At 33.1% G+C, this 14,101-nt stretch overlaps 1 protein-coding gene across 2 annotated transcripts in view; it reads left to right on the top strand.

Moving 5' to 3' along the window:
* The window catches only part of LOC113518657 (uncharacterized), a 117,987-nt gene that overhangs the window by 421 nt on the left and 103,465 nt on the right, over window positions 1-14,101 (top strand). The gene's annotated exons all lie outside the window — the stretch shown is intronic.

The raw sequence follows: 14,101 nt of genomic DNA, 5'->3' as shown, positions 1-14,101 counted from the left end.
CGAGCTTGCATCGTTTATTGTCCATAATGTTTTTATTGCAACGACGGAAGAGTGTAATAATGTCTGAATGGGAGAACGGATTATGATATAAAAACTTTAGATGTAAACCATAGATATGGATAGAATAGATATCGCATCTGCATATATTTGATAGTGATTTTGGAGGAATAGGTTCATATTTGATTCCGACTAAATATTGATTTGGTGTTCTTACATAAAATTTATTTTGAAAAGAGTACATTTTTAATTTGCAAAACACTATTTCATTTATGCACATACATATTGATAAACGACGAGATGTTTTGTTGAATTTAGAGCATCGGATTGCGTGTTTTACTTACATAGTTATAGGTTTTGAGTCGTAACAATCTCTCATTTTCCTCCATAAAGGAAAATAGCAGCTTTAAAATATATCCAAATAGAAAAATAAGGGAAGGAAACGCTCTGCAAAAAGCATTACGAAAATCGGGTCACAATTGGCGACTTTAAAATGTTACACTTGGTGTGTCCCAAAAATAATCATACGAATTGAAAACCGCTTTTTTTTAAGTAGCTAAACAAAGGCTGAACAAAAACATTATTACATAGATGTTAAAATGTGAACAAAACTAATAGAAGATACAATACAGTATCTATGATTCGTAATTGTAATTATTTAACTGACATTTACTCGCGGCTTTGTTCGCATAACCGGATATAAAGTACCTTATATCCTTCACCATTCTGTATAGTACGTATGTGCCGAATTTCATAGTATTCTATTAGTTAAGTCGTTAACGCTCTAAAAAGTATTCAACAAACATACTCACTTTCATATTTATAATATTAGTAAGGATTATAGAATTTATATAACTTAAGATTCACAATCCCATGAGGTTATATTTATTACGGTTTGAAATTTCTTAAAATAAAAAAAAAGAAATTAGGATAATGTAATAAGGATAGTGGATTCGAATACTTATGGTAAATAAGAAATTCCATGTATAAACGTTCCTATTTTTATTTTACAGTTCTATTATTATTATACTATTATTTCTGTGTAAGACAATTTCGGCACATTTAGCAACGAACATTACTGGCTGGTTAGAAATAAACGGTCATATTTTTACATAGATTAAAAATAATAAGAGCGTGTTTTCAGTCCTGTTTTATAGTCTATGATTATACATTTTGATTTTTTTTATTAATCTATGGTTAGCGCCGATTATTTTCTAATGGATTTAGCGCGGGAATGGTTTGCTGTCAATAAATTGCTTTCAATACCAGGCTTTCAATATCACGGTGTCACTGACTCTGAAGAAACCATAATACCTACGTCTTTTTAAAGCCCCATGCTGTAGTTTCTAGAAAATGTACGACAAAAAGACATCTACAACGTGCATACATACATAAAGACATATTTTTTAACAATGATTTGTATTTTATTTAAAAAAAGAACACTGAGAATCTGTGACAGATCGCTAAGTTTTTTTTTCTTTTTCTTTAGTGGCGTTCACCCCGATATTAGGGTATTTTGCCAAGAACAAAACGGGGAAACGACAGTCTCCTCCATGACATGTTTTGGCAGTAGTTGCCACCCTTGGCAGGCGGTTTGGCAACCGCAGTTAGTCTTTAATGATGTTTTAAGAGGAACGCTGCTACCCATCCCTCGACCATAAGCTCTTATTCGCTTCTTACGACACCCACGGGAAAGGAAAAGGTGGCCTATTCTATACCGGGAATTACACAGTTAAGTATATTATTATGTGTACATATTTATTTATTTTACACTTTATTGCATTAAGTAAAAAAAAAAAAACAATAAGTACAGTAAATATTAACGAGAAGTGATACAAAAGGCGCCCTTATTGCTAAGCAATCTCTTTCATACAACATGTTTTATTCTTAAATATTTTTTGTTTTTTTTTCTGTTATTTATTTTTTAGTGTATATATTATAAATTTGTCTGTAAAATTCTTAAAAACGTTCTTATGTAGAGTAAGTACATGAACCTTGTTTAGGTGTAGCAAAATTTAATTGATAGCTAGTTAATATACATTTTTTTTATACAACTTAGAATGGCAAACAAGCTGACGGCCCACCTGATGGAAAGTGGTAACCGTCGCCTATAGACATGAGCAGTACCATGGACATAACAGAGAATACTGTTTCGCCCATGATACCCCCCATGCGTTGCCATTCCTGAGGACTCAGGTGTTATTCCTCTATACCCAGTAAATTTACGCCATATCCCACCCTTCAAACCGAAACACAGCCATGCAAACACAGTTGCTTTATGGTTGAAACACGAATGGGACAGAGGTACCCAAGCAATCGACTTTTGTACAAAGTCTCCCATGCATTAATATCAATTTAGATGTTAGATTATATTTAATTACTTTTACAAATAATTGCTCGTTTTTAAATAGGTTTTTCATGCAAAAATTTCGATTTACATTAAATAAATGAACAGCAATTTAAAATATCATATTAATTACACAAAAATTGAAATCTGTCTGGTTATTTACACAACTCGTCGTTGGAAATAAAGCTTTCAGACTTTGCTATTTCATTTCATGAAAAGCGTAAGTTATTATTGAAATGGTAGTGTACATAGTGGTTACGGCTGAAATCTTAGATAGGGTAGGTTTTTTTTTAATAGACATAAATGGAATTGTAACCTCGCCTACGATATTTGTTTACGCCGGCGTGGTGCGAGTAAGTGATGATAGGTGAGGATGAAAGCAGTTTAGTTCGTCCATCGTGACGAATTCGTCAGGATTTAAAAATCTTTTTTATTAGAATTTATTTATTTATTTAATTCTTTATTGTACACACTAGTTTTAAGAATAATACCGAAGTAATGAAAAGTACAAAGGCGAGCTTAACTCTGCTAGAGTTTTCTTTAATTTATTGAAAATGTAATCAGGTTTTGTAATAAAATATTGATTTTATTTTTTATAGAACACAGTTTTAAATTATGTAATTCAATTTTATTCTTTTTTCATCCACAAGTTTTATTCGCTTGTCTTATATTTTTTGCCATGATTTTTTTGTGTAGTGGTAAAAATAAAGCATTTTGAGAAACGAAATCTGTTTGCAGAGAAATGACTCCAAATTGTAATTGAAATATTTTCGTTTTAATACATTTGTGTAGCAGTCTTGTCGTGTTACATTCGTGTCACTATTTTGCAGTTAAACGTTGTGTTAATGTTAAAGTTATGGAACGAAATATAAAATTATAAAATATTAATAGTAATAATTAATATAAATAATAATTATTAACATAATACTAACTAATATTACCTACAAATAATTTTTATCATAAATAGACACTTTTTTTATGATATGTAAATTTTTTTGTATTATTGTATAAAAGTAAAACAAAGAAAATGATTAATGCTGATTAAAAAAAAAAGTACATTGTAATTGTTGATTATGAAATTTAATTAATGTTATGAAAGAGCGGTTTCTTAGGAGAAAGATTAAAAAAAAAATTAAAGATTGCTTGTGTTAGGACACAAGCAATCTTTGCTTAACAGGAGCTACCAAACCCTGTAATGTAACTAACTGCCTTTGTATAAAGAAATAAATTTATTATTATATTATATATTATTATAATAATTATGAATTATATTTCAGAAAAAAACCGACTTCAATTGTTTCATCCAGTTATTTCGATTTGAAAATTAAACTAGAGATCCGATATTGATAAAATTTCTACGGGAGTAAGTGTATAAGTAAGCAAGTAGATTGCTGTATATACTTGCTTACTTATACACTTTCAAATAAAAAGGAATTTTTCAAATCGGTTCACATCTAACGGAGATGAGGTAAAAAGCAAAAAAATAATGAAACCGAATTGAGATTGCTTCTTTCTGGAGTCATTTGAAAATTAGGTACATCATATAAATAAAAATTTATTACCAAATGTATCTGTGTATATGTGAGCGCATCACTTTAGAACGGCTGCACTATTTGGATAATTCGTCTTTCGTTGTATTTTGTTGTGCGAGTGAGACATAAGAGAGGGGGGAGTTCTTCAAAGTTAGTAAACCTGGTCGAAGTCGAGGCTAGTAGCTAGTTTTTTATAATCTGTCTTAAGTTTCAATTATCATCGATTGATAACACCTTGATTTGATTGTTCATTGGGTTCTCAATAAACCAAATAAGTCCTTAGCTGCTTTTAGGATTTCTTTCAATCAAATATTTGTCTTTTTAAAACTTATATAATCGAACAATCTTCACAAGTATTTCATTTAATCAAATTGAATATCTTTTTTTTTTAATTAATGTAATTCATGAATTAGTATTTATTATGATTAAATAAAATTATATTACTAATTCCAAAGACGTCCATTCTCAAGTATACGTCTAATGTAGTCACTTTGATTTCGAGAATTTAATTACCCTAATTTCAACTACTTCATTTGTGTTCAGTTGGAGAAATTCGAATAATGACATTGGAGTGCTTTGTTCTAGTTAATAAGGTTTCAAATTATAATATATTATTGCTGTGTTTTTCAAACTGTGGGTCATGACCTCCCGGGGGATCCTCAAGTAAGGTTGTGAAGTAAAAAAAATAACAAGTTAGCAACGTAATCAATGCCTCTTTTAGGTACTTTGTTATGTATTATTTATTTATTTTATTATATTTAATCGATACCTAACTATGAAAATAAATAGAAATGTACGGATTTGATATTTTTAATATACTCAAATACATAGAGTTAAGGAAAAGAGACAAATCGTAAAAATTGTTAAGGTCAGAAGGGAGAAAATTTTGGGACACTTGATACGACACAACGAACATATGAACATTATAATAGAAGGTAAGATAGAAGAAAGTAGGGGAAGGGGGAGACCAAGGCATAGTACATAGGCATAAGACTTCAGGCAGATCAAGGAAAAAGTTTGTATCGTGTCGTATCAAGAGGTGAAGAGACTCGCTGAAAATCGTAGTGAGTGGCAACAGCTCCACCGACAAGAGCGCAGCTCTTAAATAAAAAAATAAACAAATACATACAAGCTAAGAACTGCGGAAGGTACGGGGTAAATATGAAAATGAATTTGTTACTTTTTAGTACTTTAACGACTTAAACAATCAAAATAGAGAGCAGAGAAAGACATAGGTCATGTTTTTTTTATAGTCAGTTATCATGTTGCAAACATACGAACGAAGTCGCGGGTAAAAGCTAATTACTGGTATAAATGAAAGCTCGTATGGTATGGATTGCCGTGTGGTTCCAATATAGAGTGTACCACCCCTTCCTTTCCCGTAGGTGTCGTAAGAGGCGACTAAGGGAAGTGGTCCTCTTAAAATATCTCCAAAGCCTAACTGCGGTTGTTAATCCACCTAACAAATATGGCAACTACTGGTAAAGCCCCTCAATATGGTGATGATGATGGTATGAACTTAAAAAAAATTACAAAAAGGCCATAACAAACTTATATACATATATACTTATTATTCTAAATCATCCAAACAAAGTCACTGGCTACCTAGTTATATTGTAAGTTAAAAAAAAAAAACATAAGCATTTATATTCATAAAATGACGAAATGACGAATTACCATTTTCATCAGTAAACGTGTCAGCTGCAAGTCCAAATGAATTAAATTTTAATTCGAATTTAAACGAGAACTCCGAGCAAAATTAATCATCTAATTGTAATGGCTGCATTTTAGGGTATTACATTTTAAAATATTACATTTTGGGGTATTACATTGTAAGGTATTACATTTTGGGGTATTACAGTGTCCTCTCTGGTGAGCTTCACATAAAAACGAAATTTATGGTAGAATTTTTATGATAATAATGATGATATCAGCTAATGTCCATTGCTGAATATAGGCTTCCTTCTTGAGGATTTTGCCAGTGGTTGCCACGCTTGGCAGGCGGATTGGCAATGGCAGTTTTTTTTTGACCAAATAGGCGACGTGCTGAAGAAGGGCCAAATTAAAACTACCCGTGACCGGCGAGCCTTTATGAAAAGATTGATGAATGTGGAAGAAGCGAAAGAGGTTTGTTTGAATCGAAGCATTTGGCATTTCATTGTTTCTGCCTACCCTAATGGGAGACAGGCATGACAGATATGTATGTATGTATGTTTTTTTTAATGGATGATAGTGGTGACCCCGCCTGCGCTATCGGTATACACTGGCGGGGTACCAATGACTGATGAATAACTCAATGAATGAGTATACTTTATTTGCATTATACATTATAGGATATAAGCAAGACAATTAACAAATGTAACGATACAGTTGTATAAGTACAGTAAGGCGGTCTTATTGCTGGGAGCAATTGTTTGTGAAATTGAAAGCAGGTCAGTGAAGCCATCGTGGTGAATTGAAAAATTTACCACTATGGTTTCTAGGGGGAACTGCGTGGAAGGTGAGTATGGTGCTAGCAATGGGACTATTGGGGGGAAAGCGATTGTTACTTATAAGGTTAACTGCGTCATTGCTAACAATATCAGGAAAAACCTCAAGAAGGAGCTCATTCGATAACCTGAGCGTAAGTAAGAGGAAGCATCCCTAACACTGCGCTATACGCGACCATCCAGGGAGTGAACTCCCTGTCGGTGGCGAACTACGATAGTAGATAGTGGCCGTAGGCATAATTGAATGTGACAATTCCTCTAAGCACAGTCCTTTGTACAAGCGGTAGAACACGCGGAGTGAGGCAAAAATCCTATATGACAAATACACAGCCAGACATACATATAAAATTCTCCATGGATATACTTGTGTAGGTATATGTATGTACATTTTATTATTTTTATTTACACAGGCAGCATCTTTTCTAAGACATTTTATTGAATATTCAACTTTATGCCCTGGTAATAATGTTCAGAGCGAAACACGGCCGTATTACTTTTGTTACCGCCTGTACTTGACCTTTCATTACATTAGTAATAACATCGTTATCCGACTGTACCTCAGTACCTTTGTGTTCTAACAATGGGTGGGATTTTCGACATTATGTGTTTGGTATAAAGATGATTTCATTATATTTTGTTATGTCTGTCTACCCTTAGATACTCTTAGTAAAACTTGTTATTTTGTGAAAGATATTATTTTCTGTGTAATAATAATGTTTCGTTAATATTTTTTTTTTTTTTTACTATACAATTAAAATTCGAAAGATCTTTTTTAAGAATCCTTGAAGGGATTTGGGTACATTCGGTAGGCGGAACAGTATACTCTGTTATGTCCCTGTTACTGCTCATGTCTATAGGCGACGGTTACCACTCTCCATCAGGTGGGCCGTCAGCTCGTTTGCCATTCTAAGTTGTATAAAAAAAACAAGATTTTTGTTGCTCTATAACGCTTAAACGGCTGAACAGATATGAATGAAATTTTATATACATATCTAGATTATATCCTAAATTAACATATACATAGAATAATTTATTTCCTTTTTTATATGAGCAAAACCAGGAGTTGGAGTTAGTAATGTAGCAAATATTGACTCGCTGATGAAAACTAGAGTGACAACATAAAATATATTACAGTTCTTTCTACGTGAGTTTGGATAAAAAATATTCACAGGTTTCTTTCCATAAGCGAAGATAATTCTTTTTAATGGATGAATATGGAATGTTACACCCTTTCGTATTCATAATATTAGTTAAGGCCGACATTCTGGGATTTCGTTTACGGAAATCATATCCGTTGCCTATACATAAACACAGCACCTTGGATATCACAGTATATACTGTCTCCCCCTCATATGTTGTCATTTCTAAATTCTATGTTATGCTTTGGTACCCTGTAACTTCACTGCAATATCCCATCTTTCAAATCGAAATACAATTATGCGGGGGGAAAAGGGATTGTTAATAATGGGGACTAGTAGTCCCATTGCTAGCAATACACCCTATCAGGTCGACCTTCCCGTGGTTCCCTTTGGAAATCATCGTGTCCTATTCCAAATGAATTCATTACGATGTGCTAAATGATCTGCCTTTTCATTCACACTTATCATTCCTCATTGGTGCCCCGCAAGCGTATATCATAAGCACAGGCGAAGTTACCATTCAATTATCATCCATTATTCTTATCCTGTTTCACGAAACCACGAGTGGGACAAAAGTACCCAAGTAAAGAACGAAAAGAAGTAGCGATATTGTATTATATATTGTATTCTTACTCTGTCACAGCGAGGAAATGAAATCTCATAATGAACACTGAAGTGTCAGGATTCATTTTGTACCGACATTGATGGGTATTTTTTCATTCGACGCACGTCCGTCCCGACGCGTGTGTAAACGTTAATAAATCCGGGGTTTCCTTGGTCACATCCAATATCCACTGGTTATTTGAATATCACAGCTCTTCTCAAGTATTTTAGTTCAGGGGTCGCTTGCGAAATTTATTTTATTTTATTTCATTATCGTCTTATCAGCCGGATATTGTTCACTGCTGAACGTAGGTTTTCCTTTTAAGAGGGTGTTTTTCTAGTAGTTGCTGAATTTGGTATGTGAATTGGCAATTGTAGTTAGGCTTTGGTGGTGTTTTAAGAAGGACGCTGCTGCCTATCCCTAGACCATTAAGTTCCCTTAGTCGCTTCTTACGACACCTACGAGAATGGAAGAAGTGGCCTATTCATTATTTTATTTATTAAGGTAAATAAACAGTTCTTTGTAACACAATACAGATGATACTCGTACTCGATTTTACACATAGGCCAATACAGTTTTCATAAGAGAATTTGGGAATTCATAATTAGGCCAATTAATCCATAAACAATATGCTGTATTAAATATTTTTAATTTTTTGTTGCGTACAAGTTACAAAACTGGGATAAAAAGTAGTCTATACCCTTGTACATTCCATATGACAAGGATATAGGCGACTCCTTTGTAAACCAAATTTCATAGTGTTTAATTAAGTCGTTAAGACGCTAAGAGGAAACTAGCAAAGTCACTTTTACAGGAGGAAAGGATTATTATTAATGGTGATCTAACGATTCCATTGCTAACAATATACCCTATCAGGTCGACCTCCACTCAGTTTCCCCTGGAAACTGTTTTGATTAATTCTTATGGAATTCGTCACGATGGGTTAACTGACCTGCTCTCATCCTTACATGTCATCCTTCACTAGTGCCTCGCCAGTGCATACTAATTCATCTTCACCCATTAAAAAAATTACTTTCACATTTATAATAAAACTAAGGACGTCAGAAATATTCAAACGCGGGCCACGAGTTGATTCAAGCTGTCTGGTTTGTATATAAATGCGTAGGGCCAAGCAAATAGTTTTCAAGAGTTTTGTTAGGATGCTAATATATCATGGGGGCATTAAAGTTCTTTATGTATTTACCTTACCTGAGAAAACTTTGAAATTACTTGTGAAATATCATTGTGTAAGTTTGGATGAGATTTCTGATCGAATCGGATATTATTCGATTCAAACTCGACTGCTGAAGACTCACTAGTATACGGTTTACGATTATAAGTGAAAATATGAATATGTTGGATCGATTCGAATCGGAGTCTCAGATTGATCGATAAGAAAATTAATGTACGAAAGATATATTTAATTTAGTAAATAAATAATAAATAAACATATTTTTTATTGAAGTAAACTTAATAATAAGCAGTTTTTAAATAGTCATTTTTTTTAATCTACCGCCCAGTTCAGAATGCAATTTCAGATGTGAAGAACGGGCAAGAAATTTTATCAAAATTTGCACTTTCTTCCACGCACAACCCCTCTTTGGAATAAACTTCCAGCAGCAGTATTTCCGAACCGATACGACAACATAAGTTTTAAGAAAAGAGTATATTCCCTTTCAAAAGGCCGGCAGCACACCTACAATGCCGTTGGTGTTGTGGGTGATCATGGGCGGCGGTAGTCACTTACCATCAGGTGAGCCGCATGCTCGTATGCCCCCTGTGTTGTAAAAAAAAAAAACGATTCAGTAGTTTAAGTAGGTTTTGCTAGAAATCGTTTTTTTTTGTGGAAAACAATCTTAATTTCTAGTGTAATTTTATCACTGGATTCCAATAAAGGGATTCGAAGCAGGAAACAGAGTTATCAAGCTAATTGTGAAAGTCAACCCCTGACTTTTATGCGACCATAACAATTGATGGAGAATAGCTTTACGACTTTAGGGGGCAGTTTGTCAGGCGCATGTCCCTACGGGTACTAAGAGATGAGATGTCAATTTGAAAGGGAAATGATTTTTTTTAAACGATTACCAAAAAGATGTTGACAATTCCATACTACATTTACACCAGAGAGACAATACATTTTTTCCAGAGGAAGACTTTGTACAAAAGTCGATTGCTTGGGTACCTCTGTCCCATTCGTGTTTCAACCGTGAAGCAGTTGTGTTTGCATGGCTGTGTTTCGGTTCGAAGGGTGGGATATGGCGTGAATTTACAGGGTACAGAGGAATAACACCTGAGTCCTCAGGAATGGCAGCGCATGGGGGGTATCATGGGCGGAACAGTATACTCTGTTATGTGCATGGTACTGCTCACGTCTATAGGCGACGGTTACCACTTTCCATCAGGTGGGCCTTCAGCTTGTTTGTCATTCTAAGTTGCATAAAAAAATACTATTTTCTATGGACTTCAAAAAGAGGGTCTTAAATCGGTTGTATTTTTTTTGTTATTTGTTACCTCAAGTCAGTTGTAAACCAATATGGATTTTCTTTTATCTTAATGGATATACTTACAGATTGGTTTCATAGAAATTTTACCAAAATCGGTTCAGTTGTTTAGTTTTATAAATCAAAATAACTGGTTTTGCCACAATTAAAACCGACTTTAGTTGTGGCAAAACAAGTTATTTTTATTACCTTTAAAGTCTCTTTCGTTTGGCTGTATGTATTTTGATAGAACTGAATTCAGTTTCACAAAAAAAAAAATCGATTGTTATCATATAGTTCTACAATTGTAGAACTATATGATAACAATCGATTTTTTTTTGTGAAACGCAATCTTAAATTCATTCGTGTATATTATCAAGAATTTAATATTATATTATATGTTATATAAATTCGATAAAAGCTGATAATTTTTAATTTATTAATGAGAGTACTTTTTGGCACATGTTGCCACGATAAATTCGAAAACGAGAAGGGCGAAGCGAGTGTTGCCGCACGAAAAATATAAAATGTACTCTAACTGGCCAGTTGCATAGCAAATTTATTATTGTATTTTTTTTTAAAAAGATTAAAAATTAACGTCTATACACTTAATTATAAATATGTTATTCGATTACATCGTCAATTCTGAATTGAGTTTAATATATTTTTTTACATACATATATATCTGTCAGGCCTGTCTGTCATTTTTTTATGTTTGTTAGTTTATAATTCCGTCAGTTCTAAACCTATTTAGACAATTTCTATTTTATCTGAAAGGATAAACTTATGGGTTCATCATTTCGACATTAAATATTGGATAACAGATATTTCACGAAGTCGTTATTAGGTCAATATATAGATATTGTAACTATATTTTATCCACCTGTAGCTGTATCCTTACATGTTACGGTTACTTAATTGAACGGTTTAAGTATATAAGAATTCTATTTCTCTGTAAAGGTAAGCTTTGTAAAAATAAATAGAAAAGAGAAAAATATATAACATTAGGCACATAAGAAAATCGTTGTTTACAGATCGAACTCACTCGTGTATTCTATAAAGAAGTTTAAGTTATATTTTTTATATCTATTAAGTAGGTTTTTTTACGTTAAAAAAAAACATGTAAAAAAAAATAGACATGTTGTTCAGGAAAATTAAAGATGTTGACTGGAAAATAATATACGAGTAATGTAAATTGTAAATAAACAAAGTAAGGACAGGTAGAGTTTATTACTTTAAACTTTTTTATGGGTAAAAATAGAATGGTAAACCCACTTATGCTTAGGCTTGCCCTGGTTTTAACTGTCCACTGCTTAATATAAGCCTCGACTGGTAGCTGGTATTAGTTTGTTTTTTTTAATGGGTTGAAAATGTAACGTCGTAGTATAATAACCCCGCCTGTGCTAAGGGGATACGCTGGCGGAGCACCAGTGAAGGGTGATAGATGAGAATAAAAAAACAGGCCAATTAGCCCATCATGATGAATTCATCAGGAATTAACCATGATAGTTTCCAGGGGGAACCGCGAGGAGGTCAACCTGGTTGGGTATATTGCTAGCAATAGGTTTCTCAGTCTCCATTACTAACAATCCCTTTCCCCCCTGGTATTAGTTTAGGTATAATCAAAATAACTGTTTGTCAGGATTGAAGTCGGTAAATTTTGTGGCACACAATTTTTAATTATCACTCATAAATACTTCAATATCACTTTTGTTTTTACTAACATAGTTTGTAAGGAAATCGTTACTGATAAAATGGACCAAATTGTAGTCTGAATAAGAAAGTATTGTTATTATTATTATATAAAAAAAATTGCAAACGGGAAAACAGAAAATAAAGCAATTATTGTAATTTTCGAGGAAGCACTTGTTATTTCAGCCAAAGATTCAGGTCAGTAGACATTCCAAGATTAATAATCGGAACGCTAACGACATCTCGACCTTGAAGTATTATCGAGTGGAACTCCAAACGTTTCAAACTTTCCAAACGAGAGGCGGGAAAAAACAATAAAAATCGAAAAAAGTAAAGCGATAAATTTGTAATGCTTGATTTTTTTACGAAATGAACGCCGTAACTCTTGGCTTTAAAAGTTGTACAAAGTTGCTTTTTTTTTTCTTGTTAAACTCAGTGGAGACAATTTGCGATGGAATTTTTCTGTTGTTCCCTGTCATTAGTAAGATTTTCGTTGGTTTACTAGAGTTTTTTTTTTTATAAAAGCATAAGGTTTTTGTGGAAGTCACGTGCGCGTTGTCAATAAATAGGTTACTATAACTATTAACTTTTAAAGACAACAACTAGGTTACGTTTCACAAAATAATTCTGATTTCAATAGAAATAAAAGAGAATAGAAGAGGCAAAATTCTGGGCCACCTTATACGACATAACAATTTTATAAAGAGCACAGTAGAAGGAAAAATAGAGGGCAAAAGAGGAAGGGGAAGATCGAGGAATACCTACATGGGATAGATAAAGGAAACACTAGGTATCTTGTCGTATAGGGAGGTCTAGGATATGGTCTGTGGAATAGAGTTGGCTGGAAGAGAATGCTTGAATTAGATGCACCGTCAAGAGGAAACTGTTAAATAAGAAGAGTGATTTCACCAGTCTTATTTTAAAACCAATAAAATGGGTCAATGCATCATATCAGATCAGTACCAGAGAGTACTTTGTACAAAAGTCGATTGCTTGGGTACCTCTGTCCTATTCGTGTTTCAACTATGAAGCAGCTGTGTTTGCATGGCTGTGTTTCGGTTTGAAGGGTGGGATATGGCGTGAATTTACTGGGTACAGAGGAATAACACCTGAGTCCTCAGGAATGGCAACGCATGGGGGTATCATGGGCGAAACAGTATACTCTGTTATGTCCATGGTACTGCTCATGTCTATAGGCGACGGTTACCACTTTTCATCAGGTGGACCGTCAGCTTGTTTGCCATTCTAAGTTGTATAGAAAAAAAAAATCAGGCGACGAAATGATTAATATATAAAAATAAAATTTGAAATATTTGAATTTAAAATGCGAAAACGCGTGTTAAATACATAGAAATAATATTAGAAGAAATATGAACACGATAAGGAATTTAGTTCTAAATAATCTTTGTTTTGACAATTAGTCTATTCCTATGTATATTGTACTTTATATATTAAAATACCAAGTTGAAATAGCTGTTTTCTTCATAGCAAAATATTAACTAGTTTTTACTTTCGATTTCTTCTGCGTGATCATGATTTGAAGAAATCTATGCATTATGCATATTTACATTTCAAACAATACATGTATGCTCAATTTGTTGATTGGTTAATTGGTTAAAATACAAAAAGCTAAGATTAAGATTGTGGTTCCACAGTAAAAAACGACTTCAATTATTTATTTTGATTTAGAAATTAAACTAGTGGACCGATTTTTAAAAAAAAATTATAGAACCTATCTGTAAGTATTACAGAAAGATCCTTTTAGATAAAAATAAATCCAAATCGTTTTACAAGTGACGAAGTTATGAGGTAATAAACATA

The sequence above is a fragment of the Galleria mellonella genome, unplaced genomic scaffold, assembly GCF_026898425.1.
Source record: "Galleria mellonella isolate WM207_F2 unplaced genomic scaffold, CSIRO_AGI_GalMel_v1 utg146, whole genome shotgun sequence".
In the NCBI taxonomy this organism is placed as follows: domain Eukaryota; kingdom Metazoa; phylum Arthropoda; class Insecta; order Lepidoptera; family Pyralidae; genus Galleria; species Galleria mellonella.
The sequence above is the reverse complement of the archived record's forward strand: the minus strand, read 5'-3'. Positions and strand labels throughout refer to the sequence as shown.